Here is a 15,892-nt window from a genome sequence, read left to right on the forward strand (position 1 = left end):
GGAGGTGAGATGGTACACATGTAACATGATTTAAGCTGGGCTTGCTCCCTCCTCCTACCACCACTCGCTTATTTTCTCTTCCTCTTAGATCTAACCCCAGGCTCCACCACGGTTGTATTTCACTTCCAACCTGAAGCATAAAACTGCTTCTAAAAAGTATGAAACGGGTCAGGGATCCAGTTAGCAGCTCTCAAGGTAAAAAGAGGATTTGAAATCACTGCAACCACCTTCCCTCGATGCAAGAGGCTGGTTTGTGTTTTCTGACTGCGGTATTTAGACAAGAGAAATTTCACAGGAGACACCGCTGTAAGCATGAGGTGTTTGAGCTATAAATAAGTACCAATAGATGCTCTTTCTCCCCAGCTTTACAACACTTTGAGTCAATTCAGATATAATGATTAGTGTATCAATTCTGGTAGAAATCAGATGGCTTTGCTATGTGAGGTACTGGAATTGGATAGCCCCAGGAACTCACATTTCCACTTATTTTAACTCTGCCTTTTATGGATTAGGTTGCTATCACAAAACCGAGTTAGAAACATTGGATGCTGTGTTAAATCCCATTAGCTGATTACCTGACTGAGCAGCGGCAAGCGTTTGCTGAAAAAGTGAACCCGACTGCCCAATTTGGGAGCCGGACGGTTACGCTGACCTTGTGCACAGCAGCACGTAACAGCAACGAGCGTTTGCTCCCACTTTTGTCAAAAGCCGTCTCTTCCAACAGCTCAGGCTATCTGCAGCACAGCCAGGGCTGATGTTCCTTGGACCAACCCTGGCTCGGCCAGCTGAACCCTGGAGCGTGGATTTGCAGAAGGCAGGCATATTCTCTGCCACCACCAAGCATCACTCCTGCCAAGTCCCAGCTCCCTCCCTCTTCCATGCCACCAGTTGGTTCAAACCAGCCTGCTTCGATGCTGCCCTTCTGGAGAACCCTTTCCAGCACATCAGCACAACAGAAAAGGAAATAAAGTTATTCTTAAACTGGGATAAAAAATAAAGCCTTCCAAAAGGGACAGCCTAACACACACGGCAACAAACAGGACTGATTTGTCCTGTGTTCACAACAGAGGGGACACTGCACGCAAGAGGACATCAACCTAGAAGGACCAACAGCAGGTGAACCTCAGGTTGGACTCTCCTTTCCCGTGACTTTCTGTGCATTTGCGGCATTGCTGGCAGCAGTCATGAAAAACAACAGGGAAGCAAACAAGGAAAGTACCTTCCCACCGTGGCTCTGCTTCCTAGTAGGAGCAGCCATAGAAACAGGTTCCCTTTCCAGGTCCTTGACTTGTTCTTGGTTGTCCGGTTTCAACCTCTAGGCTCCATCCCTCCTTTTGCAGAGGCTGGAGATGAACATTTTCATTTCCTCATCCCAAAAGGGAAAAGGAAATTTCTAAGCAGTTGTTCTGATCGCACCATTCTCCTGTAAAGCAGCTATCACCACATCTCCCTCTTGGGGACTTTAGCACAAGAGAATAAACCCTATTCTTGTTTTTAGAGAGAAGCTGTGGGCACCTACCCACTGGAGAAGGCTCCGGGTTGCAGATCCCAAGAGGATGGAGATGTCTGCATAAGCATGGAGTCAGCTCCCCAAGTCTGAGAAGAAGACATGCCCGTGCTCAAACTGCAGCAGCCTCTCCGCTCATCTAAGTGCATTCAGGCAACACATGGGAGCTCCTTGGAATTACGCGCTTCCAAATCAAGGCAGGAGCCAGGTGATTCCTGGCCCAGGTCTACATCACAGTACCCTTTACCAGCTTCAACCCATGTTTTCACCATCTTTGCAGAGGTCAGTGCCCTGAAAGAGCACCAAGTCAAGTTGGGAGAACTGTCCTTCCTGCACCAGCGTTCAATAGTTGCACAAAAGCAGCAGGAGCTCTTTCTCCAAGGAAAGAGCAGCCTGGCTAGATGCAAGAAGGTGGATCCCTCAATTTAATTCAGTCCACATTAAGACCAGCTACCACCTTCATTAAGCATCAGCCAGCTCATTACATGCATAGACATACAGCTGCATTTAAGATGCATGCTTGACCAGTTTAGAAGCCTCATTCCCCAAAATGTCCACTTTATTAAAAAAAAAAAAAGGACATTTGAGAGGGACTTACAGAGTAGCAGCACTTCCAGCACGATTCCTCGTTGAATATTTCCGTACCGCTAAAGGACCCGAAACACCCACATCTCTCAAGCCTTGCTGATCGTTAAAGTTTTAATAGTGCTGATAAGCTCTCCGCTGGAAGAGCTCTTGCGCACAGTAAGTTTTATCTGCCACAGAGCACACTTGTAACAGAGCATTTCTTATCACTACTGCAAACATCAGCAGAGAGAGAAGCACGTAATGCCCGGGAAGGGAAGGTGCAAAAATACAAGTGGACATGTTGTCTTTTGACATGACCTCAGGGGCCCCTTGCTCCTCACCCCACGGTACCCTCAAAAGCTCCACAGCCCCCAGCAAGGACAGCCCTACATCCAGCCCCCAAATTGCTCAAGGAGAGGAGCAGAACAGACTCCAGACCTTAAGCCAGTGGTCCAGATACGTCCCTCCAGGGAACACGCAGCTGAGCTAAAAAGTTCAGGAAAATAGGGAAAAAGCCAATATTTTCCCTGAGCTGGGGGGAAGAAGCTAGGAGAGCATAAGCGATGGTCTCATGGGTCCAATACAGCACTCAGTACAACCAGACTATTACCCCAGAAGCTTGGATTTAAGGACTCTCACAACAGAAGGGTTTTAACGTTATAAGCTGACATTTTCAGAAATCTGAGGACCTCCGTAATTGAAGCTTATTCTGCTCTTAGAAGTGGATGTATAACCGTTCGCTACAGGACATCTCTAAGAAAGTCTGGACATCAGGTCACAGCTTCACAATAAACTCACAGGCTTCGTTCCTGCTAATCACATTCCCACTGTAAACAGTGGCGTTTAGCACATCAAGATGATAAAAACCACGAGGGATTTTCAACCCGGCAGGAACCTTTGCCTTCAGGTCATGGGATCAAATCCAGCCTTGCTATTAACCAGCCAACCTCTCTTCCCACAGCTCTCACCCCCTACCAGAAGGGCCCATCCACCAGCCAAGGCATTTATCACCCCTCTCCAGGTGACACTGGGACAAGGTCACCAGCATCATTAGGCATTAGCATCTCAAAGGCTTCCCAGTATGTCAGTATTCAGCCAAGCAGGGTTTGAGATCAAGGTGCACCCAAAGCTTTCCCAGCCCGGCAGATGGACTGCAGCAGGCAAGCTGCTTGCAACACCTCCACGGAGGTGACCTCTAACAAACAGCATTTCCAACCTGCAGCAACTGTTGGTGGAGCTGGAGTTGCATTACAGACCCAGGGCAGGAACAGCACAACAGAGCAGGTTTTGAAGGCTGGAAACCCAAAACTGAATGAATCAACCTTGCATTCAAGATCAACAGCTTGCACCCTATGTCTTTTTTTGGGCAAGACAAATAGGTATGTTCGTATTTGATCTAGGTAGGCATATTGCCCCAAGTGCTCTAACAGCTTCTCACTAGAGACCATGTATTTTAATCTTCCCTGGAGAGACAAAAAACACAGTAGAAGGCTCCCACTTCCCCCAGTTGCTGGCAGGGTGCTCTGCCCTTTGCTGGGATCCCCCGTCCACTTTGTTAGTCCAGGTGGGGTCAGTCACCAGTACCCATTGAGCCACGGCAGGTGGTCGCGTGAACTCCTGCCATGTTTTTCATGCCTTAAAAATAGACTGTTTAACAGCTTCTTTGTGGTCTTCTTCACTGCCCAGAGAAAGATATTGGTCAGTGCCACCCCCAAAGCAAGTTCCAAGCATGTCCCCAGGTGCCAGCAGGCATGATGGCTTCGTAGGACTCTGGGGAACAGCAAGGACAGCATTGCACCCAGGTTCCCCGTGCTGGTTCCCTCCACGCCGCTGGCACTGCCCACCTTCTCCCCAACACCCCCACCCTTCAACAGGGAGAACAATTTTCCAGGCTACATCGAGTTAATGGAGCTGCGTTACCAGATACGTCCATCTCGCTTCAGACAACGCTCACAGCTTCCAGCTTGCTTCAGTTAAAGACTTTTGCCTTAAACGCAGCAGAAGAAAAAGGTTGGTAGATGCTAAATCCTAGTCACCAAATGCAAAGTGCTCTGGGTGGACTATTCATTTGTTTTTAAAGACTCCCAAGTTATATGTGTTGGCCCTGTCGACAACATCTAGGAAGCTGAACAGGTTCCTGCCTCCACCGCGGCTCCTGCGGCAGCAGGAGAGATGCCCACCCTCCTCAGGGGCATGTGTCGGGAATGGTTTGCGCCAAAGGCACAAAGACCCTTTTGCATCCAGAGACTCCCTTCCAGCTCCAGAGGTCGAGCAAACTGCAGAGCAAGCTTTGAGCTCCTTGTTATCCATGTTATTCCTCGTACCCCACGCTCAGGACCGGAGCCGAAACCACAGCACGTTGCAGGGCTGATACTTGCCAGGGTACAAATGCAAGGTTGGACGCTTCCTCGGGTGCTGGCCTTCAGCCGCACGGCTCCTGCCCATGTTTTCAGGGACAGAGGTTCTATCGCTGTAATCCCACAAGCAGCTTTATTTTAATTTGCAAAGCAAAACTGTATAAGGAGAACCCGCAGGGTTTGTGTTTCAGGAACACGCTTCTACGCAGTGGCGTGACCTTGGGAGGCACAAAGGCTTGCCCGCCAGCGTAAGAGACACCAGAGCACGCTAACTCCCATCACATTAACATTTTAACATCTACAGCTGTCTTACCCACAAGTACGCTGCATTCCTTTGACGTATAGCTCTCCAAGAGCAAGAGCCTGGAGATCCAAACAGAAAAACATCCTTACGCAAAGGAGACAGATTAGGAAACACTTGTGATAAGGAAAAGTAGCTCCAGCTGAGCTGTCAACCTTGCACTTTAAATTAGGCTTTTAATGAGGACTGCAAGCACTCTGCCTTGCAGTGATTAACTCGGAGCTAAATATGAGTTTAGCTGCTTCGTTTTTAACACAGATTCTGCTTCCAGGTTTCAGGCAGGAGCAGAAACAGAGGAGACGACAAGCACAACTGCGAGAAGCTTGCAGGCTGTCAGACACCAGCAACTTTGGAAGCTAATGCCAAAGCCCAAGCAGGGGAGTAACCCACCCTTAAAATAAGAGCCACCCACCACTATGTATTTACAGAGCGTCAAATGCAACATAGCAAGTGGTTCGGGAGCTCATAGGACCCAGCTCATGAGCATAGGGAAAAATGAGACAGTAATATATATATTTTTGGCAGGCATTTTGGTACCTGTGTAAAAGCTGGAAAACAGGGCTTACAAGTTCAGTGTACTAAGTGCAGAGCAATGCTTTATGATAAATATAATTTGCATGTGAACAGGGACACATCTAAAAATAGACAGTTTGAGAAGCCATAGGTCTCACCTTACCTCTTGGCTTGATGAATTCCAGGGCTCCTAACAAGCCCCAAAACATCCACAGATTACAAAGACTATTCAGCCATTATTACTCTGCAAATCTCTAAGCTCAAACAGCCAGCTCATGGCCACGGATGGAGAATCATAGAATTATAGAATCATAGAATCATTAAGGTTGGAAAAGACCTCTAAGATCATCGAGTCCAACCGTCAACCCAACACCACCATGCCCACTACACCATGTCCCTAAGGGCCTCATCGACACGTCTTTTAAATACTTCCAGGGATGGGGACTCCACCACTGCCCTGGGCAGCCTGTTCCAAGGCTTGACAACCCTTTCAGTAAAGAAATTTCTCCTAACGTCCAGCCTAAACCTCCCCTGGCGCAACTTGAGGCCAGTTCCTCTCATCCTATCGCTGTTACTTGGGAGAAGAGACCAACCCCCACCTCGCTACAACCTCCTTTCAGGTCGTTGTAGAGCGCGATGAGGTCTCCCCTCAGCCTCCTCTTCTCCAGGCTGAACAACCCCAGTTCCCTCAGCCGCTCCCCATCAGACTTGTGCTCCAGGCCCTTCACCAGCTTCGTTGCCCTCCTCTGGACACGCTCCAGCACCTCCATGTCCTTCTTGTAGTGAGGGGTCCAAAACTGAACACAGCATTCGAGGTGCGGCCTCACCAGTGCCGAGTACAGGGGCACGATCACCTCCCTGCTCCTGCTGGCCACACTATTCCTGATACAGGCCAGGATGTCGCTGGCCTTCTTGGCCACCTGAGCACACTGCCGGCTCATGTTCAGCCGGCTGTCAATCAGCACCCCCAGGTCCTTTTCCTCTGGGCAGCTTTCCAGCCACTCTTCCCCAAGCCTGTAGCGTTGCCTGGGGTTGTTGTGGCCGAAGTGCAGGACCCGGCACTTGGCCTTGTTGAACCTCATACAGTTGGCCTCGGCCCATCGATCCAGCCTGTCCAGGTCCCTCTGCAGAGCCTTCCTACCCTCCAGCAGATCAACACTCCCGCCCTACTTGGTGTCACCTGCAAACTTACTGAGGGAGCACTCGATCCCCTCGTCCAGATCATTGATAAAGATATTGAACAGGACCGGCCCCAGTACCGAGCCCTGGGGAACACCGCTCGTGACCGGCCGCCAACTGGGTTTAACTCCGTTCACCACAACTCTCTGGGCTCGGCCGTCCAGCCAGTTTTTTACCCAGCAAAAATCATAACCCGAAAAGCTTGAGAGAAATAGAGCAAATCACGCAGCTGGATTTCTGCCTGGGCACCCAGACCAGGACACAAGCGCTGCCTGTTTGCTGGATTTCAAACCGCGATCGGTTTGACTGACAGTTTAAAGTCTCATCGACAAGATGCATGAATAATTAGTAGGTAGATTGACACCAAAATTCCCACAATACCTGCAAACATAATCACTGCTGTATCAGGCAACTGCCTACAAAACATCACCTATTGACAGCCTCAAGAAACTTTTTTACGGGGCTTCTTCATACAAGAAAGTAGTTGGGTAAGAAAGAGACACGCTGGTTTTGAACATACACTTCTTACCTTCTCCAAAAAGCCTTTTTTTGTGTCTAAGAAAGGTCAAATGGTTGGATGACTCCTTCCTACATCAACAGCTGAGACACGCAGGAAATATTTTAATCCCAGGGAAAGCATTAATTACCTCTTGGCCAAAAAAAAAAAAACAAACCCAACCCAAAAAACACACACACACAACAAAATCCGCCCAAATATCACGGAGTGACTTCACCACCGTGGTAAATCCCTGTAAACAAGCCTAAGCCCTCTCTCTCTCTCTCCATCTCCGAGGCGGGGTTTGGGCACCAGTAGCACCTCCAGTTAGCATGACCTGGGAAGCCCCCAGCCCCACCTTGCCCCTTGGCAGCGTGATGGAAAAGCGCTGGGCACAGCAAGGGGACCCGAGGCATAGCCCTGAATATATCCCAGTTTTACCACCATGCTCCAAGGTTTTGCTCAGAAAAGAGCTCTGCAGTCAGCACATGGGTTTCAGCTGGGGTCGCACACAAGGGACACCTTGGAAGGACCAAGCCTGCCCCTTAACACCAGGTTTCTGCCCTCGTGGCAAGGTCCTAGGAAATTTAGCAGGACAGCAAGCCTAGACATGAGCCTCAAATCCTCTCCAGGCTCTTAAGTGACCTGCTGCAGGTTTAGACCTACTTCCCAACAACCTTGTGGAGCACTGGATGCATCACCCTGCCACACCACGACCTTCGGGTACCAAGTCCCAACCACTAGCCACGGGGCTGTAGCCATCTCCAAGTCTGAAAATTTAATACATTTTATTTGTTTTGCTGCAATTCTGCAGTAGGCAACTGGACCATTGGCTTGATTTTAGACTCGGGCAATTTGATTTATGATTAGGTGACTGTCAACTCAAGATATTCATCAATATGAGATAAGTGGCCCAAGACATAATCTATTAGAGTGGCTCAGAAGAACGCTTGGACATTGAAGGGTACAGCCAGTCCATTACATCTTTTTAAATGCTACACCCAAAATATCTATTAAAGGAAACTCTGGTCTTCACCTTGTGCTATTTAAGTCAGATGCAAGATGCTTTCCCCGAGCAACCTGTGCAAATGGGAGCCTGAAACTCAGTGCAGCTAAAAACAGCAGACGACCAGAATATTTCTGCACTGTGCATCTAACCTCAGGCTGGGGGAGGGAGAAGTTTCATTTCAGCTCACCAAGGGGGGAGAAGGGAAGCAAAATGCAGGGACCAGACATTTATAAAGAGATTGTACAAGCTACAGTGGAGTTTTAAGAGAGTTTTAAGAGAAATGGCAGGATTTAAAAAAAAAAAAAAATAAAATAAAATTAAAGGCAAGCTTGCTTTAAGGGGAAAAGTGCAAGATAAAAGCTGCTTTAGCACAGTGCCACATGGTAAATCTGAAAGTGAAACAGATCCTTTTGAGCATTCCCAGAGAAGAAGAGCATAAACTTACAGTCCATCACCTCCAAGTCCTCCGGGATCCAGCAACCTGGACCCCAAGCACCAGGCAAAGCCTCACAGAAAGCCCAGCTCCCGAGCAGAGGACGCGGTGGTTAGAGAGCAGAGGATTCAATTTTGTCATGGCTAAGGAATTATGTTAAAACCAGTACGAGCTATTTCCAAGGAAGAGATTAGCTGCCGGCGGGACTGCACAGATGTGGGAGCCCGGTGATGGAGCCGATGCCCAGATTTGTGCATCACCCCAGGCGAGGTGCTGTTTGCCTCCCTCCTATCCCCATCCCACCCTTCATCCAGCGGGGGAAAAAAAAAATGCCAGCCCACTTTAGCAATACCTGGTTCAAATGCCACAAAAAAAAATCAGTGCAAAAAAATATCCACAAAAGATATCCATAAAGCTGATCCTGCCCAAAGAGCAGGCAGGCAAAAGAGACAAAGCTCAATCACAACGTGTAATGGATTCAGTACGTGAAAACACACGATGCATCGAGATAGGCATGAGCACGGAAAAATTTCCAATTGCCACCCAAGAAGGTCCTTGTTTGAATACCCTTCAGGGGAACACTCTGTACCTTGAAACCACTCCTTGGCAGAAGTCTTCTACAAATATTTAATTACATACAAAAATAAGGCTTTTTTTTTTTTTCCAGGTTATTGAGCAATGACAGGCTATTTAACCAAATATTCAAGCAGTTGTCCTGCCAGTATCTGTGGGTATTTTTGGAGGAAGTGGGGAGAACGCAGTGGTTAGCTAAAGAGGAAAAAGCAGCAAAGCCAAACACCAGCGTGCAGCTTTTTTTTTTTTTTTTTTTTTTTTTGAAAGTCAAGACATGCATTAAAGTAGCTGTATCTAATCGCTGTTTATAGAGGGGCTGGCAGGCAAAAGCAACTGCTATAAACAGCCTTTTAAATCCCTTTTCCCAGCATCACGCTTAGACTATTCCTACAAAGGTCTGTTAAACACCGGCAGCGCACTCAGGGTCAGGGAAAGCTACAGGGAGCGGAGCTGGAAGGGGAATGTTTTGCTTGGGGAAGAAGGGAGGGGGAACGAGGTGCCTGGGTCCCACACACCCGCTGGATTTTGCACCCCTGCGAGATCCTCCTGGACCCCTGGGTGGGCAAAGATTGTCATCTCCATGCAGACTTCGGCATGGTTAAGGCAGCAGCTCGTTGGTGTGACACTGCCCTCTCCTGAGCAGAAGGAACTGCTCAGCTTCACGCCCAGCTCAGTACAATCATCTTGGGGAGCAACAGCCCTGAGCGAACAACCCTGCTACGAGGGGAGAAGCCACGACACCACTCACCCCACAACAGCTGCAGTTGGCACCAGCAAAGCCCAAAGCAGCTAACAGTCTCCTCGCACCAACAGCGCTCGCTATTTTTCTGCACAAGGGTGAACCACCACCGTTTGGTCTCCTTGAAGCGTAATTATCAGCTGCTGCAGCCTATCGAAGCCTCTTTATGGCCACAGCCAAGAGGCTGCCAGGTGGATCCCATCAATTCATCTCAATATCAGCAAGAAGGTGCAAAGCATCTCATTAAAGGGTTTTAGGACAGGAGCACAGCCTCTCCACATGCATCTTCTCAAGAAAAAAGGACTTTCAAACCAGCATCGCAGCCTCCAGGGAAAGTATGTTCCTACCCCCCATATTTGTAGGAAAGCTGCTCTAAGGAGGAGCCCAAAGCGCCCATGCACGTTCAACCCCAACACTCTTAACCTTAGCGATAACCACACCTTCACGCACAAGCCCGTAGCTGTACGGCAGGAACGCCATGAGTATTTCAAAGGTGCAACCATACCCTTTTATCTTCACCCTCGGGAAGACTTACAAAGCAAGTTAAAGGACAATATTCCCTGCAGGTGTGTCAGTTAAAAGGGGACCCAGATCTAACTTCCACCACCTGTGAGCATCAAAGGGCCTCTAAGCAAACAAGAGGGTGAAGGAGCCATCTGCTACCGGCATCTTGACCTCAACCTGCGACACCATTTGCAACCGTGAGTTACTGTAAACCACACATTAAAAAAAAAAAAAAAAAACCACAACAACAACAAAACCCTAAATATACTGATTTTGGCATTGAGCAGTGTGAAACACTACAGCAGTTACTTGAGATCAAATATGCATGGCAGTTTATGGATAAAAGTGCAACAAATAGTCCTTGGCCCTTGCAGCTGGTTCAGTATCTTCCTGGTTCATAAAAGCAATTTGTTGCCTTGCAAAAAGTAAACCCTTTATCATTAATTCCAAGCCAGCAGTTTCTGAATCTACAACCCGCCACCAAATAAATTGATCGAACCAGAACTCATTTTCTTTGCGCTGCTCATTGTCGACACCCAAGACAAACATCAGTCATGCTTCGCTTTCAAGTACAGAATTCATCCCAGGGAAGAGCGTAACGTGCAGAACATGCCTATTTAATAGAAAAAGTACAGCTTGACAGAGACACCCACTCTAAAATTAACTCTGCCTCAAAGCAGAGCTTATATTTGCCACCGAAGAAGCACCTTCTAAATCACAGAGAAATATTCTGCAGCTAAATATTGCTGGGATATTGGCGTGAAGGTGCTTCAAGTCTTGACGGAGGAAAATATGTTAAAATAGCAGGCTTTAAGGATTCAGGATGCCTCACTGCTTAAGTGGATAAAGGCTGTATAATGTATTAATGGCCTGCTTTCCGTAGCAACCTGATGACTGGTGACCATAGACATGCCAGACAAAATGCAAGGCAGGAAATCCATTCACTTCAGCTTCTCCCCAGCCACACCTGCCAAGTGCAAGCCAGCAATTTATAAGAAGGAAAGAAGGTAGAAGGCATTTATCCTGCATCACTGTGTGATCCAAACCCAAAAAAGCTCTTTAAGAATAAGCACCGGTCTAACTTTTGCTCGCTAATAAGCAACAGTCTAAATATCCTGGCAGCTGGGAGCACCCCGAGGAGAATACAGCATCCGAATGGCATAGTCAGGTTTAACGTCCTCCATGCACGGTGTAACTTTCTAACAGAGAAAAACCTCTACGAGCTTACTGAGCGAGCGCTCGTTTTCCTTCATACAGGGACAAAGAGCCAGCAAAGAGAACCATAATTCAATTTTTTTTTTTTTTAATTTCACATGCAGCGTGGTCATGACTATTCCCATCATCTATCCGTAATCCCTTTCCAGCCCCAAAATAACCCTTAAGCCAACACGATTACAAGTAATAATAGTGGCTGTACAGACCCACCCCGAAAAACCCAAAGCATGGCAAGTTTGACAAAGCCAGGTTTTTTCTGGCTGAAGAATCCCCATTTCCATCTCACCAGGGGTGAAATTTCACAGCTTCGACATCAGGAATTGCTACAACAGACCTTTTCCAGAGCAAAGCTCACATTTCGACTGCAACTCCTCAACGCCCAGTTTTCTAGGCGGTGAATATACACGACTTGGGAGAGAGCTTCAATAAAGCAGCAATGAGATTATTTTTTTCCCTTTTTTTTTCCTGAATTACTCCTTTTTACAAGCAATTTCTTTGCCAAGCATCAAATCAAAATAATACTCTCTACGTACACCCTTTTTCACCCTCTCTGCTCAGTGCTGGCAAGAAATTTGGGGTCCTTAACATGGGGCTTTGCTCCGGGGGGATGTCCCCAAGAGCCATCCAGGACATCCTTATCGCATCCTCAGAGGGTGCTAGGAGAGCTTGGGTGCTCCTCCAGCTGGGCAAGCAGCAATAAATCCCGCTTGGGATTTTGCTGCCTCAGGATTTTACGGCGCCGGACAACCCCGGTGTAAAAGCCCTGGGGCCACGGGACTCTGCAGATGCCATTATTTTGAGAGCGGTGTATAAAAATGAAGCGTTACCTGTAAAACAAGTACGGCCTAAAGGAGAAAAGGGGGTGACCAGATCCACGCTCTGGCAACTGTTGGGGGGGGTCCTGGAAACCCGAGGGGGTACCCCGGGACCTCTCCCCAGGTGGGTGCACACCCATGACCCCCCTCACCTCCCAACTTCGCTTGGGATGCTCCCGGCCAGGTGAGCCACCATGGTGGGGGGGGGCGAGGGGGGCATACATCGTTTTGGGGGGTACAGAGGGCAAAGAAACACCTTTTGGGTAAGGAAACACCTTTTGGGGAAAGAAGCACTTTTTTGGACAACAGAGCACCTTTTGGGGGCCAAACCCGGCATATCTGTCACACACCCAACACCCCCCTCCCCAGCTCAGCATCGTCCCCCTCCCCGGGGGAACCCTGCACCCCCCTCGCCGGGCAGGCGGTGGCGGGGAGGGGGATGCAAAAGGCCACCCCTTCCTCCCAGTCCAACCAGTCCAACCCTTTACCTGCTGCCGCTGGGAGATCCTCCAGGTCGCCAAGCCCCGAGGGAGGGGGACCCCTGCCCCGCCGAGCGGTGCTCCCCCCGGCGGGGGAAGCCGTCCCCTGGCAGAGGGTGGGATGGGGGCAGCGGTGGGGCCGGGAGGGAGGGAAGGGAGGTGGCACCACCGCGTCCCTGTCCCCGTCCCCGTCCCCGCAGCCCGGTGCGGCTCGGCTCGGCTCCGCCGCCCGCTCCCGGGAGCGGGGCGGGGGCTGGGGCGGGCGGCTCCGCCCCGGACAGCGGCAGCGGCAGGAGGAGGAAGAAGAAGAGGAGGAGGAGGAGGCAGGCTGCACCCAAAGGCTTGTAGTCCCTCTTTTTGGGGGGTCCCTGCGGGGATGCGTCCGGCTGCGAGCAAACCCCTCTGCGGTGGGGGTGCCCCAAGGGTTGGGGGGTCCCCTGCCAAGGGAAAGGTTGGGGGCACCCCTGCCAAGGGAAGAGCCTTGCCCCCACCGTGGTGCTGCCCCAGACCTCGACCCTGGGAGTCCCGATGGGCTGGGAAAGCCGTGGGGTTTGGAAATGCTGAGCCCCAAAAGGGCAGCGAACGTCCGGCTTCATCACACATCTTCATCACACATCACCTCCGTCTTCCTCCTCTGAACTGGGATGATTGGAAATTGTCCACCCTGGGGAGCAACATGTACACACACATACACACACGGGGTGTAGCTAAAATAAAAAGCTAACCTGGAAAACCTCGGCAAGTTAGAGCAAATATATGGCCCTATACGCCCTGGGCTGCTGTTAACTGGGCACCAGTAAATCCCCGCTTGGCAGCAGGGAGCAGAGTAGTCACAAGGGAAAATACATCATTCATATTTCTATTTCTCGGGTATTTATATCGAAGGCAATCATGTCTCAACGCCTGTTAGGAGGGATGTTTTGCGCATCGGGGTGTTCCCACCTGGGTGGATGGAGGAGGATGAAAAGGGTCAGGTACAGGTTTGGGCTTTGCAGCCTTCTGATTTCTCCTGCCCCTGTAAATGTGCCCTTTCCAACCCACCCATCATTTATTTTTCCATCCACTTTCATCACCTGCACTTGATCTTACATTCGATCCTGATCTCCCAAGCGTGTAGGTGCACCACGGCCTCCCCTGGACCTGATCTACACGCTATGGGCATCCCGGCACAGGGTCCTCGAGTTGTAGCAGTTTGGGGAAAGGATGAGTGTTTTGATGTGTCTACACCATGCTCAGGGCTTGTTTTCTGCACCCTGCAACTGCACGGGTGACTCAGGGCGAGAAGGATGTCCAGGGTTGCCCAGCACTGTGGACAAAACTGAACTGTATCCTTGGTGTGAATTTTTTACCCTTCTTGATGCGAGGTGGCAAAATACTCACTTGAGAGCAACGGATCCCTTTCTTTCTGCAAATTGGCCATTTTCCACCATTTTGGCCCATGCTCGGAGCCAGCCCTGGACAAGTGCATGGTCCAAACAGTGCAAAAAGAGGGGATGTGCTGTCAAAATAACAAGCAAGTGCAAGACAGATGCCAAGTTCATCTTTACCGAGACAGACAAAGCCGATAGCTCGCTAGCAACTGTCTCTCTTTTCCTAAGAGGCATAGAAATAACGCAAGAAGCTGCACCCACCAGCAAGGAAACCTCGCCTGCGGGAAAAGACTGGAGGCAAAAAATCAGAATATAAAGTCTGATCCAAAGTGACGAGCCCCAGCCCCAGCAGAAGAGACGCGGGGTTGCGTTACAGGCGTCGTTACAGGCATCGTTACAGGCAGGGCAGGCAGCGCAGGCAGCAGTCCTGATAGCTGTTTGCCAAACGCTTTTCCTTACAGTACTGCTGACGGCAGGCATTTCAAAATGAGGAGTCCCTCAGAGCTGTGATTATCTTAAATCCTGATGAAAGTATGTCCTGTGGAAGCATTTTATTCACCGCCTGGTTGCTCGGTCCATTGCAGAGCTTTAGGATGAGTTTCCCCGCAGGCTCGAGGGTGGATGTGCAGGGGGGTACGGGACAGACGCAGGTATTTCGAGGCACATAACAAAGTCGTGACCGTAGGTCCTTGTGACTTTGCCAGGCTTTAAACATGGGGAATGAAATTTGACATGCTTGGGTGTCTGCCTAGGGATGGTCTCCTTTTAATTTCAGCAGAAATAGTTCAGCCATTTGTAAGATCAAGGGAAAAATATTTTCTTCTGGCACCGGGAGAAAATATTCTTCTAACTTGTCAGGTTCCAGAAACACTGCAGCTGCTCCTAACGTCAGCCAGTAATTTGCTTTTTACCATCCATTTGCTGAGTAAAATGCCTCCGAAAAGAATCGGAGTTTGCACATTTTCAGAATACTTCTTCGACTTGAATCTGACACAGGCTCCCACCGGGGATGCAGGGCTGGGGAAGGTTTCCTTTTCAAGCCACCTCCAAGCAGCTGTGAAGAAAGGAATGAAGAGCACAAAGACCATCTTTCCCTGCCGCTAGCAGCATTTTGGCTGCTAAAGGCCGTGCAATGTCAAAAAAAAAAGTCACGGAGCGGCCAACAGAAGGAAATTTCATATGAATTTCGAGACAGCTTCTAGGAAAATAGATGCAATTTTGGATTGGGAAAGTTGTTTTCAGATTTAAAAGTTCCTTATCCCATGCTTAGAGCCTTGAACGCTCAAAGCTATTTTAAACATCTCCCTTCAGCATGGCTAGGATTTCTGCTGTGCTCGTTCCTCACCGTATATCCCCAGCCACATTCATTTCAAAACGATGCACCTATAAAACCCTCATTAAAACCCTTTTTACTCCAGTGACACATCACAGCCTGCGATCACTTTTTAAGCTGCTCCATTAGGACCCGGCTCAGCGCCGATGCTTTAAACCAGGGTCGAGTTTCAGGCGTAGGCAGATTTCACACCACATCCTGAAAGCGTTTCGTTATACGCTTATGGAAGGGAAAAATTGGTCCAGAAGGGAAATTTTTGTTTTCTGGCAGGAAAATACGAGACTGGAGGTCTGGCGATGCAGAAGGGCATCATGTGCGAAGTCTTAGAGGAGGCGGCGTTTCGGTGGTTCAGGTGGGAGGACGGTGAAGGAGATGCTGAAGTTTCCTGTGGGAGTGGGAACAGAGGGAAGGGGGTAAACAGTCCTTAACCGCAGCATCACCCTCCTCCAAGCAAAACTGTGTTTTCATCCCCTCTGTAGGTAGAGGAAAATCCTCTTTTCCT

At 49.3% G+C, this 15,892-nt stretch overlaps 1 protein-coding gene across 1 annotated transcript in view; it reads right to left on the minus strand.

Moving 5' to 3' along the window:
• The window catches only part of GDPD5 (glycerophosphodiester phosphodiesterase domain containing 5), a 178,697-nt gene extending 165,771 nt beyond the window's left edge, over nt 1-12,926 (minus strand). The window contains exon 1 of the mRNA XM_075140355.1: nt 12,697-12,926. The gene's annotated coding sequence lies outside the window, so the exon portion shown is untranslated. The remainder of the gene's footprint in view (nt 1-12,696) is intronic.
• Nucleotides 12,927-15,892: the final 2,966 nt, after the last annotated feature.

Source organism: Calonectris borealis, chromosome 1, assembly GCF_964195595.1.
Source record: "Calonectris borealis chromosome 1, bCalBor7.hap1.2, whole genome shotgun sequence".
Classification (NCBI taxonomy): domain Eukaryota; kingdom Metazoa; phylum Chordata; class Aves; order Procellariiformes; family Procellariidae; genus Calonectris; species Calonectris borealis.